Here is a 16695-nt window from a genome sequence, read left to right as displayed (position 1 = left end):
ATGTGGATCTGGAGGGGAGAGCAACATTGAAGCCAGGGGAGAACATTGAGACACACGGGCAGGTTGGTTGCATTTTCTACTTCTCTTGGCCTAGAGTTTTTCTCTTAGACATGACTTCAAAAATGAGCTATCACCTCTGGGGAAGAATAGAACAAAAGGGGCCCCTGGGGGGCTCAGCGGTTGAGTGTCTGCCTTTGGCTCAGGGCGAGATCCCGAGGTCCTGGGACGCACCTGCATCGGGCTCCCCGCAGGGAGCCTGCTTCTCCCTCTGCCTGCGTCTCTGCCTCTCTCTCATTCTGTGTCTCTCATGAATCAATAAATAAAATCTAAAAAAAAAAAAAAAAAAGAAAAGAAAGAAAAGAAAAAGAATAGAACCAGAGAGGGCAATGACCCCTCAAGAACAGCTATTTTGGGCTTCCAAGGGCAAGGAGCAACGAGCTGAGTGGCCTTCAGCTGCAGGGCATTGCTTGCTTAATCCTGGGCAGAGCACAGCTGCAGGCAGACGGGTCTTGGGGTGCTGGGGAAGCGGGCTCCCCGTGAGGTAGCCGTCCCCAGGCCTCCCCAGCAGACAGGAGCCAGGACAGGCTCAGGCAGGGGCCCGGAGTGGGCAGGGGATGTGGCCGGTGGTCCTGGTGGTCCCGGCCCTTCCTTCCTGCCCGGAGGCCGTGAATCCTAAGCTGCCTTCCAGCAGCCAGGTGCTGTGCCAAGCCGAGCTGCCCGGAGCGAGGCACCTGGGGCCAGGCCACAGCCCTGCTGCCCTCCTGCCCTCTTACTTGCATCTGCTGGTCAGAGGCCGTGCAGCCTCCAACAGCTGCACCGTTAGGGGAGGGGACAGGAGAAGGCGGAGGGCTGTGATGGATCAAGGACCGAAACTGCAAAACAAAGGGCTGAGCTCTAACCTCCCCCCAGGGTCTCTGTATTTTTTCACCTCCATCCCCAAATATCTATCATCACTAGTAAAACCTTGTTCACAATATCAACCGAACAGTAAAATTCAGCAAGAGAGACGGGCCCCCTCTGTGGTATGTGAGGACGTGTCCTGGCAGGAGGGGGGCAGGAAAAGCCTTGTCACCTCCTGGACAGAAGAAGGGGTGCAGGGCTGGAGCCACGTGGAGGGGGCCTGAAGCCCGCGTGAAGGAAGGATCCTGTCTCTGTCTCCATGAGTCTCCCCAAGAGCATCTCTGCCCCAGACTCTTCACAGGTCTTCACTTAACCTTCAGCCTCAAACACTTGGCTCTTGGTAATGTGGGGGTAGGGGACAGGACAACTGTTATGAGCTGAATTATGTCCCCAAAACGTAGACGTCGAAGCTCTCATCTCTACATAGGGCTTTCAAAGAGGCCATTAGGTCAAAAGAAGGCCACTTGGGTGGGCCCTGATCCCATATGACTGGTGTTCTCACAAGAAGAGGGGATGAGGACACGGGAGAGACACCAGGGATGCACACGCATGGAGAAATGACCATGCGAGGACACAGCGAGAAGGCAGCCGTCTGCAAACCAAGGGGAGAGGCCTCAGAGATTGACCCTGCTGGCACTCTGACCCCAGCCTTCCAGCCTCCAGAACCGGGAGAAAGTGTACGTCTGCTGCGGGACCACCCTGGTCTGTGGCAGCCCCGAGCTCCAGCCCCAAGCAGGCCCCAAGCCCCAGCCCTGAGCCCCAGCCCCAAGTGGGTCCCGAGCCCCAGCCCTGAGCCCCAGCCCCAAGCAGGCCCCGAGCCCCAGCCCCGAGCGCCCTGCCAGAGCAAGCCCCAAGCCCTGAGCCCCAGACCCGGGCCCCAGCCCCAAGCCCAAGCCCCAGCCCCAAGCAGGCCCCAAGCCCCAGCCCCAGCCCCGAGTCCCAGCACCGAGTCCCAGCCCCAGCCCTAAACCCCAGGCCCGGGCAGGCCCCAAGCCCCAGCCCCAAGTAAGCCCCAGGCCCCAGCCCCAAGTTCCAGCCCCAGGCCCCAGCCCAGCCCCGAGCAGGCCCCGAACCCCAGCCCCAGCCCCGAGCCCCAGCCCTGAGCCCCAGGCCCCAGCCCCAAGCAGGCTTCACCTGGTCCTGTCACCTGTGCAGTGGCCTCCACGCGTCCTCCAAGAAGGAACAGGCCGGATTGCTCATTAAAAGCTAGAGAGAGAAAGCAATTAAAATACAAAAAGCCGAGCAGAGCTTAGCCCTTGGAAGTTGCAAGTTGAGCAAAGCCTTGTGGGAAGGAGGGGAGGCCGATTCGGGGGGTGGGAGCCGGAGAGAGGCTGGAGGGCCGAGGCCGAGAATCCGCCAGGCGGACAGAGGCAAAGCGGAGAGTGGACGGGGGCAGGCCTGGTGCCGAGCATGCCTTTCCTCTTCTTCCATTTAATTTATATCCATTTAAATTCATTTAATTCACTGAAATGAGCTGGGCATGAAATATTATTTCTTTTTTTTTTTAATTTAACTTCAATTTGCCAACATGTAGTGTAACACCCAGCTATTTTCTTTTTTTAAAAAAAAGGGCAAATAAAAAAAAAGGCAAATAAAAAAAAATGTCCCCTTCCTTTTTCTCTACGAAGGTCACTTGCAGCAGACAGGGGCAGCAGGCTTCGTGAGCATGGCGGCTGCACAGCAGAACAGCCCCCCCCCCCCCTTGCTTCGAGGGGCCACACTTGGTTTAATGTCGTACTGTCATCATCTTAAATGGACATTATTTCCAAACAAGGGATCCTGCGTCTTCATTTTGCACTGGGCTCCCCCCAAATTATGCAGCCAGTTCTGCTGCTAGAATAAATGACCAGTCCCACCACAATTGTTCTTTCCAAACCCTTTTCCAGAACCCCAGCTGGGACAGGCCCCGGGCCCTCCCAGCCCCCTGCTCTTCGCAGGTTTGTCGCCAGACCCATTGGAGTCCCTTGCCAATAGGATCAGGGTTGATTTGAAAGAGGATCCACGATGTATTACAAATTAAAATAAGAATCCCGGATGGCATTTCCTGGGAGGATTTTTGGTGGGCCTGAAGTATTTGTGGGGAAGTGTGTCTCCCTTCAAATTGTTTTGCTCCTGGGTAAGCAGCAGAGAACTATCACCCTACAACCATTGTCCCAGGCAATGAAAATTTATCCTAGGTGTTAATTAGCTCAATATTTATCTCATCTAATATGCAAATTAAGACACTGCGGTCTCATTAGCGTCATCTGTGTTTCCTTTAAGCAAAACTAAATCTCTTGCCAATGTAAGAAAAAGGCAAAAAAAAGAAAAAAAACAAACATCAGTATTTCTCTTTGAAGCTAATGAGGGTGTGATTTGGCTCTTTCTTTCTTATGAGGTAGCAAGTAAAGAAAAATGCATTTTAAATATGCCAAGTGGGGCCCGACCTCATCTATCAGAGGCAAGAACACGGCGTGGACTGGTTATTAGGCTTTCTGCTCCAGCTTGTCCAAAGAACTGGGGCCTGTGGAGCCAGCGGGTGAGTTTGCAACAACCCTCCCCCCCCCCAAGGAGGAGGACTAGGAAGGGGCCTTCGAGAAGAGCCCACTTAGCAAACAGATGTGGTATTACTGCAATGAGAAGAGAGGTAAGAAGTAACTTATGCCACAAATCTTAAAATGAGAAAATGTCTCTCAAATTGAGAGAAGAACAAGATTTTAGCTCAAAATTTCTACTCCTTCCAGCTTCCCTTCTTAAGATTTTAGAATTAGAATACAAAGAATAAGCAAACAGTCATCGAATACCCACACTGAGCCCCCAAAGGCAGGCTTTACGTGCTGGTGACAACAGATGCTACGGACGGACTGACGGACAGACGGACAAGAACATCAGGAGCAACTAGAACGTTCTGGGCCTTCGGCGGGCTGATGGGAATTCCACCTGCGTTAGCTTTAACCTTCGTGGTAACCCAGAAGAGTATCATTTCTCCTTTTTCACAGATGATGACACTGTGGTTCGGGGTGTTCAGGTCACTTGTCCAAGATCATGCAGCTAAAATGTAGCCAAGGTGGGATGAAAAGGGAAAAGGACTATGACAGGCCATAGGGACGGCGGCCTAATTAGCGAGGTGTCCTATGCCCAGTAGTGGCGGGGGGTGCCCGACTCTCTCACCCCGGAGGTTAATGCACACTGCGGATCCCTGAGTTCCGAGAGCACAGGCCCCTGTGTGGCTCCTTGCTATCTTCCTTTTTCTAATTTGACAAGTTATTCAAAACCTGTTTTGTGAACACCATCTGCTCCCTGGGGCAGGAGAGAGACCGCCCTGCATCCCAACACCTCCTGGCCGGAGCCTGGAAACTAAAACCCACTGCGCAGGCCGAGGGAGGCTGATTGCCGCATGTTGCCGATCGTGTCCGGTGTCACAGCCGTGGTGTGAGGCAGTGGGAGGCCGAGGAGCTGCCTTGGCTCTCAGGGGACACGGGAGAAAGAGCCATGACCTCCCCGGGACCCATGGCCCACAGATGACAGATTCCTGCGGTGACTTCACCTTGTCAGAGCGCATGCCTGTGAGCGTGGCCTTCACCTTGGAGCCAAGCAGCTGAGCAGGAGGGAAGGCGAGTGAACGTGGCTGGGCTGTGAGGGAGCTGCGGGAACTGCTGCCAGTTCAGTAAGTGTCTCCACTGAGCCATCAGAAAGCTGCGTGGACAGATGCACCAGCTCTCTGGGGACACTGACACTGCTCTACTGGAACTTCCGGAGGCTCTAGCCAAGTGCTTTCCCTTCCCTCCCTGCCTCTGAGCCCCATGAACGGCCAGAGACCGACAGCCCCATTTGACTGATAGGAATACTGAGGCATCAAAAGGCCAAGTGGTCCGCTGCGGCAAGAGAGCCACGTAGCTTGGTAAAGAACCTGTTTCCGAACTGTGTCCTCTGTTCGGGTTCCCGTGCTGGGCGGTCAAGCACATGGGCTTTCTCCTAGCGCTGGCACAATGTCCACCCAAAGCAGGCATCGCCGTCCCCATTTTAGGGATGGAGAAACGGAGAATGGGCATATCCGGGAATGAGAGAAGGAAATGTGCATCTGTTGCGTGCCTCATGCTGGGGGTGTTACAAGGCCATAGGAAACAGGACCGGGTGATAGAGGGATGGCATGGGAGTCCCAAGTGCAGAACGACCCTCAAGGACAGGATGGAAAAGTGAGACCAAAAAAGCAAGCAGGGTACTTGCACCTCCGGCCCCGGGGCAAGAGTTTCGGGGGAACCACAGGGAACAGGGCAGAAAGCAGAATGGTAGCCTGTGCAAAGCAGGGAGCGGGGGACACGGAAGTTCCAGCCCGGGGCCTGCCGGGCCTGAGGATAAAAGAAAGCCGCGCCTGCTGAGGGTAAGCAGGTGGGGATGGAAGCTCGCGGTCCCACGGAGTTTGTGTCCTTGTGCTGCTGTCTCTACCTCTGGCGACCGAGAATAGGTTTTGGATTTCCTTCTTCCACCTGATAAACCTCTTCACATAAACTCCCTTGCAGAATGGTGGCCCCGGGTTTCTTTAAGTCACGTACTATTTGATGCATAATGAAATACGCATCAGGTACGAGCAAGATATAGAGCGAAATCACAAAACCCATTCCCACGGACTGACCACGCCCAGCCTGAGAAATAAAGTCACTAAAGCACTGAGACTTTCCGAGGGTCCTTCTCTCATTCTGTTTCCACCGTCTGCCGGCCAGAGGCAAGCTTTAGTCTGAACCGTGCGGTCATCACAGTCAGATGGCTGGTGTAGGCTCACAGGCGTGTTTCGTACGCCTGCACATCACGTACACACGTGTCCCTTCGTGGTATGTTGCTCAGGTCTTTTCGTTTGGGAGCTTTACAAAAATAGCATCGCAGGGCGTGGACACCTGCATTCCTCTTTTCTCACTTTATATCCCGTTTTTCAGATAGTCTCAGTAAAGGGGAATTTGACCTAGCAGGAAATTCTATGCAGAACTTTAATGAGAATTCATGGGGAAAAAAAAAAAAAAGATGGTGTTGCAGCGGGTGTTATAGATCCTAGTGATTCATTTATTTTTTATTTAGCCGAGAGAGAAAAAGAGAGAACTCCAGCAGGGGTGAGGGGGAGAGACAAGCAGATTCCCCAGCTGAGCTGAAAGCCTCACCTGGGGCTCGAGCCCGAGACCCTGAGATTATGACCTGAATGAGCTTAACCTACTGAGCCACCCAGGTGCCCCCTAGTGATTCATTTAATCCTGACCCCGTTTCATAGACAGATGTGCAGCCCAGAGGGATTTGGTCATGTCATCTCAGCAGGTGCCTGGGGAGCCAGGATGTGGCCCTGGGGCTGCCTAGCGCTCCGTGGAGGCGGCACGCTGCACAACTCCGGGAGGCACCGCTTGCTGGCGGGGTCTGGGAATGGTCCCCTCCGTCACCCCCCGGGGAGGGGTGTCATGGGGCCGCGCCAAAGTTCCTGCTTTTATCTCTTTGCTTTCTGCCCTGCCCAGAATGGGGCTGACATTCAACCCTTTGCCAAGACAACGTGCCTGCTTTTCAGGATACCGGACACTGGAGGTGTACTACTGCCTCGAGTCTTAGTGGTTTTATTTCCCGTTATCCGATCTGTGACAGTGAGCCTACTAAAAATCCTTTTCAACTCAGATGTCCTCCCCATGCAATATCATCCCGGAAAAATCACATTTTGCGTTACAGAGAAAGCGTCTCTCCTGCTTGACTATCCCCAGCACCCGGAAAGAAATGCCACCACTGAGAGATACGACAATTTAGAAGAGGAAGGTGAGGATCTCTTAATGGGACTTCGGCTGTGAAGCAGGGGCCCTCCGCAGCTGTGTCACCCGAAGGGAGAAGGAAATGCTCTAAGGGCGAGAGAAGGAGGCAAGGGAGCTGCATTCAAGGAGCGCCCAGGGCACACGGGGTACCGCAAGGTATGTTTCCCACAGGCATTACCACAAGCAGTCCTTGGGGAGGCCTGGCAGGGAGTGTTGTTTTAATTCCCATTTTACAGATGAGCAAACCAAGACCCCAAGGTTTTAACTGCCATGCCAAAGGACAAGAGCCGGCCAGTTTGTTGACCAGCAATTCAAATGATTTTCTTCTCACCCAAGCTTCTTGCTTCTTTGAGCATGACTTCGGCCCACTTGGAGGCAAATCCCATTAGGCATCTACGGAGTGTGAAATCTGTGGATGTGTGAAGGCTTGTGAGCGAGGAGACCTCCATATGGGGCAAATAACCCTACCTCCAGAATGTGGAAGAGGCTTCAGAGATCACCTCGCACCTCTCTCCTGTTTCATAGCCGGTGACAATGAGACCCAACTCTGAAACCAGTGGAGCCACACACATCAAAGCCTCCCCGTTTGGGGCCACGTTCACCGACTGCCAGAGAGGAGCTCAGAATTGCATATCCTTTGTTGCATTAACTCTGCATGACTGACTTTTTTTTTTTTTTAAAGTTTGAATAAACTTTTTAGCCTTCAATAATTTTAGGCTTACTGGAAAGTTACAAAGGTGATTCGGGGAGTTCCCATATCCCCTTTATCCATCTTCCCCTAATGTTATCCTCCTCCGTAATCGTGGTCCATTTGTCAACATGAGGAGCTTAACATTTGCACATATTATAACTAAACTACAGTCTTCCTTTGGATATCAACAGGGTTTTTTTTTTTTTTTTTTTTTTACTAATGTCTTTTTCAGCTCCAGGAGCCAATCCAGGATTTTAAATGCCAATTTAATTATTTATAAGTCTCTCAGCCTTGAAAACATGTCCAATATCTGCCCACCCACTAGGCCATGGAGTTCCAGAAGGCAGAGGCCCCAGGATATGTACCTCTTCGTGTGCAGCCGCAAGACATGCATTTTTAAATGTGTACTAAGCAATGTGGACTTAAGAAAGATTTGTTATACTGGCTGTTGATCGATGCCAAGACCTCAGAAATGGCCCTAGGACCACAGTGCCTCCTTCACGCCCCCCCCCCCCTTATTACCATGAAAAATAGGAATGTAAAGAATTCAGATCTACAGATCTATGTCTGTACATATGCTATGCACACCCACACGTACCTGTAGAGAAACACATATGCATGAGAACGTGCTCCACACAAGGCATATTTCAAATCCATTGAGAAATGGTGTAGGAGCCATTTGCTATTCATTTAATTTTGGCTGTTCGTAAGTAGATAGATGTGTAAGTAGATTCCTACCTACTCCTTACCAAATATCATTCGCAAAATTAAGTTCCAGAATTATTAGAGGGTCAAATGTCGAACAAGGAAAAATATCAAATAACTAGAAGAAAACAGAGAAATATATTTATCCTATTGGGGTGAGTCAGGCCTTCTGAATACAAACACCACGAAGGCCAAAAACGAAATGCTGCATTAAATATATGACAAAATATATAACAAAATATTAACGAGGAGAAGGAAATTTAAGATGGGAAGATATACAAATGTCTACAAATCAATAGGTAAAAGATTAAACACAGCGACAGAAAGCGACCTACGTTCTGCGGATTGGCAAGGCACAGAAATGAAATTACAAACCCTCAAAGCGCATCAAAGGTCTGCCCTCCCCAGGGATCAGGAAGCAAACATGGGAGCAGCAGGATGTCACTGTCACCCAAAGGTTCCCACGGGGTATGTGTGTCACCACGGGAGTCTGGGTGAGGGCAGGACAGCCAGCCTTGCATGAGCCGAACTGCTGGAGCCGTACGGCTGCGGGCAGCCTTACCCACTGTCGTGAACCACTTAGTGCAGCGCCCACCCCCGCGGTAACAAGCCTTGAGGTCACCGCTTCCAACATCCAACCCGGGCCTGGGCGGCTGAGACCAGAGCCCTACACCTGGGAGCTGCGTGGGAACCAGGACTGTGGGCTCCAGGCCGTGCACCAGGGCCTAGTGTCAAAGTAGGAACTTGGCCTTGGGACAATAATGTTGGTCCAGGTGGGGGCTGTGGCCCTGTGTTGGGTGCTATATCCAGGTGTCCCTGGCCCATCCTCCCCCAAACTCAGATCCCCAAAATCGGCTCATGAGACTGAAGGCAGAACGACCAGGGACCTACAGTGGCAAGAACCCCTGGGAACGCTGCTGGCGGCTCCCGCGGACTGTCCTGAGCTTGGACGACTTGCAGCCGGGCCTTAGAGCCCTGCCTGAGAAGGGCCTGGATCCCTGCACCCCTCTGGGCCAGCTGCCAGCTCTGCCCTCCCAGGAGGTGCCTCCGAAGGTCCCTTCAACAGGGACCACCTACAGTTCCTCCCCTGGTCCCACTCCACTCACTACAAAGCTTTATTTAGAGCCTTAATACCAAGGGGCCCTGATGCAGCACCCCCCGTGAGTAATATTTTGTATGTTCCCCGTGAACCATTGTTGCTGCCCCCAGAGAAAGGCCAACCATTTCAGGCTCCTTTGGGGAGCATTTGCATGACTTACGAGGTTTATTTGGGGCCTTGGGAGTGCCTTCCCAGAGGAAGAGCGGGGCTGGGCCTGCTCCTGGCTGGAGGCCCTGGTCAGTAATACGCCCGAAGATTTGCTGGCAAGAAGCTGTGAAGCTCTCCTCACGCTGCCAGGCAATTTGTTCTGGAGTCTCATGATTGGAGAGGGGGAGTGTTACGAGGAGCCAGGCAAGACTTCAAAAATATTGGGACACCTGGGTGGCTCAGTGGTTGAGCATCTGCCTTTGGCTCAGGTTGTGATCCCAGGGTCCCAGGATCGAGTCCCACACCGCATTCCCTGCGTGGAGCCTGCTTCTCCCTCTGCCTGTGTCTCTGCCTCTCTCTCTGTGTCTCTCAGGAATAAATAAATAAAATCTTAAAAAATATATTGAGGAAGGAGCTCAAAAGTCCTCAAATCCAGACTCAGTAGCCTGCCAAATGGAACCGTTTCCAGGGCTTCCACTAGTAAAGCATGAGGCCTTTGAAATGGCATTAGCTTAGCCACTAAGTTTGGCGGCTGAATGTTCGAACCCCCAAACTAAGGCCGGTCAGTGCCGGGAGAAGTCCGCTGGGCAGACAGGTGTATCTTCTCCCTGACGTGGTTCCGAATTCCCGGGCAAGGTGGTGAGAGGCCCTCCCTCGTCGCGTCCACCCAGTGTGGACTGGCCCAGAGACCTGCCCTTGGTGTGCTACTGCCTGAGACCTGCCCTAAAGCAAATACTGATCCGGGGCTTATTACGTGGGAAAGACTTGGCAGGTCAGGCCATCAACCCATAGTTAGTTATGTAATCGACCTCTCGATCCTAGGGGAAAGGGTAAAACCACGAGGGCGTGGGACCGTGGTCTGCATTCTGCAGCCAGGCTGGTGACACACGGAGGTCGGCCCGGGCCCTCCTTCCTCAGCCGCCCATGGGAGCAGCCCCCCCTCCCTACAGTGGCAGGCTCTGGACCACTCCGTGGTCCGGGCGTCACCTGCACTGGGGCTGGGCGCTGACCTTCTATGTGGCTCTCACTCATCCCCGGGGGCCCCCTCCACATCCGCCCGCACCGCACAAGTGGCCTCCTCTGAATGTGCATCACTACTGTCCTCCCACTGGTCTGACCTCTGAGGACCCCTGCCCACCACTCAGGCTGTGTCGACTCCTTCCTCCCGTGGCAGGAAGCCCGTCTCGTCCTTCAATACCCATCCCAGCCGCCTGGCACCTGGAACTCAGCATTATCAGTGCCCTGAGCCGCTTCTACGCCGGCCCGGCTCGGTGTGCTCCGGTGTTTGGATTGCTGTCTGGATGGCTCCTGGCCTCAGGGTCAAGCTCAGTGTGGCTTGGGGATTTCTAATCCCTGTGGGCAGCAGTAAGGGTTGGGAATCCAAAGTCAGGGCTTAGGGCTGGTTTCACGGAAGATGGGCAGTGGGTTTTGGGGCCCCGGCTTTCTCTCGTGTAGTGAAAATACAAGCCTGGTCTCCCTGGAGGGTGCCCCCACCCCCGGGATCATCAGGCAGACTGGGAGGGGGTGCAATAAAGTATTGGGCACAGAGCCAGGCCCCCAGGAAGCCCCAGAACAAGCCCAGTCTCTGCTGGGGCCCAACTGGCTGTGCCGTGGAGGAAGTGGGCGCCACTGAGAACGTGGAGCCGGGGCAGCACCCACCGATCCCGTCGGCAACGAGGTGCGCCTCTGGGGCTGAAGTTAGAGTCACGGCCACACTCTGCCAGAGACGCTCGCCGCACCACAGCCCGACGGGCCAGGCCCAGCCTCGGCAGCAGCTGCATCCACGCGCAGCCAGGTCCTGCTCGAGGGGCCCAGGTTCAAACGCCGGCCCCGTCCCAGACCCCCCCTTTACACTGGGTGAGGTGCTCCCCTTTCTCTTCGTGGGCTTCCTCTTTTGTTAAAAGATAAGCGGGTCAGACACTAAGATACTCACTGCTCCTCCCAGCAGCGACTGGAGGGGGTCACTTCTCCCTTGAGGCCACAGTGGGTCCCCATCTGCCCACACGAACTCCAAACACTTGCGTGGGAGGAGGAGACTGGATGGCCACTGGCAAGCAGGAGCATGCATTTGTCCAAAACCAGTCTGCTGACCTGTAGATTCTATAGGAGGTTCACAGGGCTTGGAAGGGGTGAGGGTCCCTTGTCCATACGTTTGCAGGACTTCTCAGAACCTTTAATAAGCAAATTGACTGTGAGCCACCAGTTCTAAGACGCGGAACCCAACATAGCCCAGTCTCACCTGAGCATGGAGCCTTTTCTTTCCTCTGGCAGATTCTCTCCCAGGACCAAGGGTCAGATAGGAAGCACTTTCAGAAACCCCAGTCAGGTGGGAACCACTACCAAGTTGGAGCCGAAGCCTGGCTCTTCATTTATTCGTGTGAGCTTGGGTAGATGTAATGCTTAATGTACTTGCATGAAAATGGAAATGTGAACCGTATCTAACAGGTGGCGTATTTTTCTTTCCTACATTTCTATATTTTTCATAGTAAGCATTTTAGTAACTACTTCTTAAACTTATGAATAATCTGATTAGGATGCAAGGTGAAAATTCAAGGCCTTCCCCCAGCCCCCTCGTCCATCCCCCGTAACCAAAAAAAAAAAAAAATTAACGCTTGTTTCGCACGACCTTTTAGAACCTCCACGTGAACATTTTAAAATGGAAAAGGAAACAGTATGCTTTACTTTCAACCCGGAGTGTCCATGACCTCCAGCTCCGGTCGTCGCTATGACACACGCGAAGGTGGCTCTGCATAGGCATGAGCCCAGCACAGAGCTTGGCACGCGACGGGCACGCCGTAAATATTAGCTGAAGGCAGACTCCGACTTGTGGATTGGAAGACTCGCTCAGGGGACCCCGTGCCAGGTGCCGTCAGACTTGATGACTTCCAGAAGCTGCTGCCCTGTGCATATTCAGGAAGAAATGTAGACCTTCCCAGCTCCAGGCCCCGGAGCCTCGGAAAGCAAACAACTGCAGGAGAGCCGTGCGCCCCACCTCTCCAAGGGGCACAGGGCTGGAAAGCAGTGCCTTTGCCTCCTGACAGTTGTGCCAAGAGCCGTCTGCCCGGGAGGGGCGAGGTCAGAGCAGGGAGGAGGAGGAGGGCTGACCGGGTCTCCACCCCCTGCCCGGGCAAGCTCCCGCTCTTCTCCAGAGGGTTCTCTCCGAGTCCCTCCCCGGCCGAGCTTGGAAAAACTCCTCGTGGATCTTTATCATGGTCAAATTACTCATTTACAAAACACCCTGCTGCAGATGGGCAAGTCCCCACGAAACCATGCCAGGGACTCTTTAGGGCAGATCCTGCTGCTTGGCATCATAAGCGCTTATTACCGTAGCACTGAGGGGTGCAGGCTTGCCAGAGGCCTGCTTTTAATGAACTTTAGCATCCAAAACTGGCCGAGAGAACACAAGTCAGATTTTGCCAATCAATTGGAATTGATTACTTCTCGAAAGCCAGGTCTCAGCTTGCAGGAAACACACACAAACACACCCAACATTTGGGGGTTAGTTTGATTTCTTGGAGGAAAAAAAAGGAGTTCTTGGCAGCCAGAGATAATGACGGATCAGCCTTTTCAAAATTCCCAGGACACTGGAAGGAAATGGTGTTTCTTGAGAGAGCCTGGGCAGATGGAGGAAGCTTGGCAGTCCCAGAGTTCAGATCAGGCTCTTCCATTCTTTTTTTTTTTTCTTTAAATTCATCTACGCACGTATCCATTCATATAGCAGACGGCGACAACGCTGAGGATTCACTCTCTTTCAGGTCTGGTACCAGGGTCTGGGACATCAGAGGAGACATCTGTCCCTTGAGGGCACCAGGCTCACTGCTGGGCCGTGACGTGGGGTGTCCCGAAGGGCCAGGGAAGGAGCTACAGGAACTGAGAGGAAGGAGGTTCTAGTTTGGGCTGAATTCTCAAGGATAAGGTGAATTCTCCTGGGGAACAAAGCCAGGCGAGCAAAGTTCTCCTTGACATCTGAGCCCTCACAGCCGCTGTTCCTTCTACCTGAATAACTGCTGGCCCCCAACCCCTGCCACCAGGGAAATCTAACGCCTGCTTCAGTCTCAGCTTGAGGGACCATCGGCTCAGGGCAGGCTTCCCTAACCCTACTGATCTGGGTGGGTGCCACACCCACACCCCAGGGCCCTCAGGCCACGCACATCCCCCATCAGAGCGCTCACCCCAGGCACCAGCAGTTTTTGTTTGCCTGTCTGACATGCCCATGTGATGGAGGGGGTCGTGCCGAGGCTGTTCCCCCATTTTACAGGTGCTAGAATAGTACCTGCCCAATACCAGGCACATAGTAGGTGCTCAAGAAATGCTTACCGCATGCGGAGTGGGCAGCTGGTCTCCAGAGCTAGCTGGAGGCACGGGGGTGGGGGGCAGCCCCCCCTGAGGACTCACCATGCAGATCCCTGGCCTCCCGAGGCCCCTCACACACACTGTGGGAGGTGAGGACAGGTGAGGAGGACGGGTGCAGCGCTCTGGAGGGGGGCTGCTGGCGCAGGCGGACAGCAGCGTGGGGCTGACCTCCGGCCCCATCGATCTCCAGAGATCCAGGCCCCTGTCTGGGGGCATCTCCAGGCTGAGAGGGCCTGAAGGCGGTGGTTGTCCATCGGAGCCAGGCCTGGGCCTCAGCAGAAGCCCCCTGGTGCCTCGACATGGGGGTGTGCATGAACGAAGAAGGGTGTGCGGCTCTGCAGGGAGTGGCCAAGCTATGCAAGGGAGGACACTGGGGGGCAGGAGCCAGGGCTGGCAGCAGAGAGAGGGAGAGAACCGGGGAGGTGGGGAGGAACAGAGAGAAGAAACGGGGAACGGGATGGGGCAGGTGGGAAGAGGGAGCAGAGAGGCGGCAAACAAAGTGAAATGGAACGCAATCCCAGAGGACAAGTGAACAAAGGGGAAGATGCTGGCGGCAGACAAGGACTTGAAGAGGGCCAGAGCCAAAGACCCAAGAAGACCACGACAGGGGTCCCGAAGGCCAGGAAGCCTAGCGGTGGCTCCAGGCCTGCAGGCCCCGGCCGCCTGCTCCAGCCTGGGCCACAGCCAGCTGTCTCTGGGGCTCAGCTCCCCCGTCCACGGCCTGGCTCCCCTGTGGCAGCCTGGGTGCTGTCAGGTGCGCTGGGAGGTGCGGGGGGAAGAGGGGTGCAGGAAAGGGAGGTGGGACTCCAGTGCTCTGAGCAGCACGGGCCCGTGGGGACAGGCTGCCTGGCCTTGAACAGGACGGGCTGATACCAGGCCTCCACGTCGGGGTCACCCCATCCGTGACCTCAGGCCGCCACCTGACGCTACTGCTCGGACTATGCCCCGGGGCCCAAGGAGTGGAGGCCAGGGGCCCTGTGACGCCAGCCCCCGCTGGGTGACAGGGTCAAGTTCCTTCACTCTCCTGAGCCCGTTTCCCCACCTATCAGTGGAACCCTAAGTGATCGCCCACAGACTGCGTCTAGACCCACGAACCGTAACAACCGTGCGCTTTCCGTGTCCCGGGGTTCAGCCCCTCCCCCTGCGGACAGGCTGACCCTCCTGGGGTCAACGTGCAGGACAGTCACTTCTCCCCACGCTCCTCCCCGAAGGAGCATGGCCCCGTCCCAAATACGGTGGCTAGTCTTACTTATTTTTCATCTTCTGAATTACTCTTCCCCCTAAGCCAGGGAGAGTGAGTCATTACCCTCTCTTCTACTTAACCTATAGATGTCTATATGGTTTTCTCCAGAGCCTGCCAAGAGAGCCCTGTTTCAATTAACTTAAAATTCTTTCTTAATGAGCAGCATGAAATAATAGACGCACAGTTGGAAGGAGCCTTGGAGATCTCCCAATCCAACCAGAACATTCTATAGCCCAGGACACCAGGCCCAGGGAAGCACGTCTACACGCTCCCAGCCACTCAAATTCACTGAGGCGTGGGGACCTGCACGCCGCTTGCCCTATTCCCAAGCTGGGGGCTCTCTGTACAAAACCCACCGTCATTCGTTTGTCGATCGACTCATTCATTAAGCAGTCTTTGGCCTTGCAATGCACACCTGTTGGTTTTGCCTCTCCCAGGATCCTCCCTTTCCCTGGTGCCAGGAGTCATTTCTGCTGGATAGCTGTCCTTGCCCCTTGTCGCACGGTCCCGAGGGGGCTGCGCCTGTACTGCCCAGCCCCGGGCCGGCTGCGAGGGCAGGAGTCCGGGGGGCCCATCCCCCGCACGTGATCCGTGGGTGCAAGTGTGACCCGAGCTGCGGCCAGGCCTCCTCGGGACGCGAAGCTGTGAGGGTGTGATTCTGCTTCGGGGCTTTCGCCTTCCATGGTCTTCACCCCAGAGGGAGGCGGCCGGCCTGCGGAGACAAGCGGACACACAGAGGCCGGCTGAGCCGCACGGTGGGGCGGGAGCCTCGGGCCCCTGGCTCCCCAGGAGCCCCAGAGGAAGGAGAGCCACCCAAAGCCACACGTGCAAAAGCCATAGAAATAGCACGCGTCTTTCACGCCGAGGCTAATGTCATATCCTTCAACAAAGCAATTCCACGAAGCAAATACCTTCAAGCACGTTCGCTGAAATACGTGAGGCTTTGAGGAGTTAGCTGCCTTGGCCTAAATCCTAATCCAAGCGGGAGTCCAGACTACCCTCACAGGTGCCTCCCTTGGCCCCACTGCTCCTCTGTGGCGGTGAGAAGTAGAGAGGGTGGCGGGAGCCCAGGGTAGGGGGCACATTCACCAGCCTGGGCTGGAGGGAAGAAGCCAAGGGGCGCCCTCCTCCGGACTATGGACGGCGAATTACGTCTTAAAGAAACATCCAGGGTCACCTGGGGGGCTCGGCGGTGGAGCATCTGCCTTCGGCCCAGGGTGTGACCCCAGGGTCCTGGGATCGAGTCCCGCGTCTGGCTCCCCGCATGGAGCCTGCTTCTCCCTCTGCCTGGTCTCTACCTCTCTACCTCTCTCTCTCTCTCTCTGTGTCTCATGAATAAATAAATTAAATATTTTTAAAAAATGAAAAAGAAACAGCCAAAGTGGATGAGGCCCCGGAACAGGAGAGGACCGCCTTCGAACCATAGGCCTACAGGTTGGAGCTGACGCACACGTCCTGTTTCATCGTTCCTGTTGCAGCCTGCAAAGAGGCTTCTCGGCGGTGATCAACGCTGTGCAGAAGTTACTTTTCAAATAAACCCCTCTCTCTCCGCCTCCCCCCTGCCTCCCTCCATCTCCCTCCCTCCGTCTCCCTCTCCTCGATCCCTGCCAGAGGCACTGGAAGTCTGGAGTCTGAGTTCCAGGGTGATCTGAGGTGACAGCAAAGCTCGGCCGGCATCTATCTGTATTCCAGAGCGCCTCGCTGCAGCATTACTTAAAAGGCGTTCCGCAACCTTTTGCTGCTGCTTTCTTTAAAGGCTTGAGCAATTTCGATATTTTGGTTCAGTGTCACTATAGAAAAGCTT

Source organism: Canis lupus, chromosome 5 (genome assembly GCF_011100685.1).
Source record: "Canis lupus familiaris isolate Mischka breed German Shepherd chromosome 5, alternate assembly UU_Cfam_GSD_1.0, whole genome shotgun sequence".
In the NCBI taxonomy this organism is placed as follows: Eukaryota; Metazoa; Chordata; class Mammalia; order Carnivora; family Canidae; genus Canis; species Canis lupus.
The sequence above is the reverse complement of the archived record's forward strand: the minus strand, read 5'-3'. Positions refer to the sequence as shown.